Here is a 3,420-nt window from a genome sequence, read left to right as displayed (position 1 = left end):
TTTATTTGATGTTCCTTCACAAAAATTCTGACTGGATATTTACCTCTTTATACTGATATCGACAGGCCCCCCTCATAATGCATCCACCTCCTTTTCTGCTGTTGGTATTAGAAATGCTGTGCTAATTCCCTACCATAACATGTTTTCTAGGGCTGCCCTGTTTGGTAGATGCCTAAACATGAGTTCATCACATTTTAGTTAATTGTGTTTATGTATTAGAGGTCATATTGCTTTTTTGGGAGGGGCCTTGTTTAGCAAACACCTAAAAAATGAGTTCGTCTCATTTATGTATTGGAGATAATGATTGTTGTTAACTAAAATGAGAGGAACACATTTTGTATTAGAGGTCAACACCTACAATGCATAATTACTGTTAGTGTCAGCTAAATTGAGATGAATTCATGTTTAGGTGTCTACCAAACAGGGTTTTAGGATTAAAATAATCATGATAACCAACAACAAGATCTCTAATGTGTAATTACTGTTTAACCAAAATGAGATGATCCCATTTTTAGGCATCTACCAAACGGGCCTTTACGTGTTCCAGAAAATGTTACTTGAAATACCAGATGGGTGTTGAGGCAGGGGTTTCACCATTAGAGGCTTCTTTTCTTCATGTGACCTTGTCAATGGAGCCTCTACCTAAGTTAGCCAAAGAAGATCCTTGGAAGGAGTTATACTCGAAAATGAGATGGCCAAACAGGGAGAGTAATGTATGTATTGCTAAACTTTGATGCATGGTATGATTTTAGAGGCCCCTCTACACATGGTTGCACGTGCCAGCATGGCATCATAGCTGTGTATAAGGTGGGAATCGTGTGGATCAGGCTGGCCAATCGTTCGGTAGGTCCAACGGGAAAACTGAAAACAACTGACCGGCTAGCTGCTCCTGGCGCACCTAATAATTGACCAGTCTGATCGATTGGCCACAAGATGTCCACGATGTTTCTAATCTGATCCATGTCTCTGATGTGGACGCGTGGGGCCCGCAAACCTCGCAATTTTAAAGGTTAATTAGAAGGGGCAAAAATGGGAATTACCCAGATACTTAAAAATATGGTTACTGTTTAGTATCATATTGGGATGCATTCTGGATTGGATAGCTCGTTTTCAACACTGCAAGTTCAATGTTCTATGCGGGCGCGGATTAGATATTGACAAGTTCAGTATCCAAATGGCTACTGGCGTGACGTCACCAAGCTATGTGGTTCCCAACATGATGCATGTGTTATATCCATACCGTCCATCCATTTGGAGAGATTGTTTTATGGCATGATAAAAATAATGAGATAGATCTAAAGTTCAAGTGGATCCCACCATAGAAAACAGTGGGGACAGTGACATCCACCGTTCAAAACTTCTTAGGGGCCACAGAAGTTTCCGATCAAGCTTATATTTTTGTTTTCACTTCATCTATCTCTATGTTAATTTATGAATAGGTTGGATCTTAAAAATACATCATGGTGGGCCCTATAAATGTTTCAACGATGGGTGTAACTGATCCCACGGTTTTCTGTGGTGGGTCCACTTGAACTTTAGATCTATATCATTCTTTTTCTAATGCCATCAAACGATCTCTACAAATGGTTGGACGGAATGGATACAACACATGCATCATGGTGGGGTCCACAGAGCTTGGTGACGTCACTTCAGTAGCAATTTGGCTACTGGCCTTGTCAGTCTCTAATCCGCGCCCGTTCTAAGCTGGTCCATTTGGCTGCGTCAATCCCAAAGAGTCACGCATATCATCGGTTGAAGGGTTATTTACTATTAAACCAAAAAAAAATAAAAATAAAAATCAAGACTGGACAACAAACCCTCTACTGACGGTCAGCATTTAAGAGCTGATAACGACTTCGATCTGACGGCACATTCTCCACCATCGTTATTCTCCCTACTCATCAGATGCCTATGCGTTCCGTGAATAAAGTTCTCATGCGCCCATATTTTAACAAAGCAGACTGTCAACCTAGTGGGCCACAAATGCATGCTTGATGCACCTCTTATGCCATCTTGAACCGGGTGCGGATTCTCACACAGCCGCCCTTGGTGTTGTGTTGGCCTGGCCAAGTTCTGTGGGCCCCACATTGATGAATGTGTTATATCCTCACTGTTTTGAGAGATCATTTTAGGCATGAGCCCCAAAATTAGGCAGATCCGAATCTCAAGTGGACCTCACCACAGAAAGTGGGTTTGAATGCCTACCATTGAAAATTTCTTGGAGGCCACATATGATTTGGATCAAGCTGATATTTGTGTTTTCCCTTCGCAAGGCCAGCCTGACCTTGTGAATAAATTGGATGGCAAATAAGCATCTTGGTAGGCCCTAGGAAGGTTTCAACGGTGGCCACTGTCCCACTGCTTTCTATGGTGTGGTCCACTTGAGATTTGGACCTGCCTTATTTTTTGGTTCATGTCCTGAGATAGTGGGACCCACGTAACTATGCCACGTTCCGATACGAAACATGGGAGGAGCGCGCCTGGGAGCGGTAACCAAACTCAAGACTCCGTATCCTGGTGCATGAATCATGGTCCTGATGCATCCATTTTAAACAAGAGGGAGCATCTTTTAGGGTTTGATTTGGAAGCTTGTAATGGCCTACTCAACATCTGTTTAGAGGGGAGTAAATGTGTTTGAATGGAAGCAAATGAAATGTATTTAAAATTCAAATATTTGGGTTCCATAGTAGTAAATTGGTGTATTTAATATGTACTGAAACTTTTCAATATATTCACAATAAACCATTTGACATCCCAAATTAATTTTAATATCTCAAATTAGTATAGTTATACGAGATATATGATATTTAATAGATTGATTGTAATAACGCACTGAAATATATAATTTAGTAAAATTAAAAAAAAAAAATCTTGAGCCTTAGATTGGGCACAATCATAAGAATCACAAACAAGTAATTTGCTAATACTTTTTACATGTCCATTTAGATAACCAACCTTTAAACAATTTTGATAATTTTTATTGGTGTAAATTTGGTGATGTAGCCAACATTTGAATGGTTTTTAAACATCACTAACATATCATGTATATGGTGGATATGTGCACAATGCTGCCTTTATTTACTCCTGCGACTCTTCAATGGAACTCAAAAAGTCATTTTACCCGTCTATTTCCAGATCCCATGTTACAGGGAGGATTTGATTTACAGGACTATTTAGCTCTATTTCATTGTATGTGTATGTACTTACTTCCATCCCAACACACTTCAAAATATCATTTACTTTCATTTGCTCCCAATTTCATCTATTTGCTTCATCTACTTCTATTCAAACGACCCTTTAGTAATCGAGGCCATCAAACGGATGTTCCCCGTTGTGATGGTATAAGGTCCTAAAATATTCAAGACTTGATGATAGAGGAATTTAATATTTGACATTTTCTTCTGTACCGTTTATAGTCAA

Source organism: Magnolia sinica, chromosome 3, assembly GCF_029962835.1.
Source record: "Magnolia sinica isolate HGM2019 chromosome 3, MsV1, whole genome shotgun sequence".
Taxonomy (NCBI): domain Eukaryota; kingdom Viridiplantae; phylum Streptophyta; class Magnoliopsida; order Magnoliales; family Magnoliaceae; genus Magnolia; species Magnolia sinica.
Note: the sequence above shows the minus strand (reverse complement) of the source record.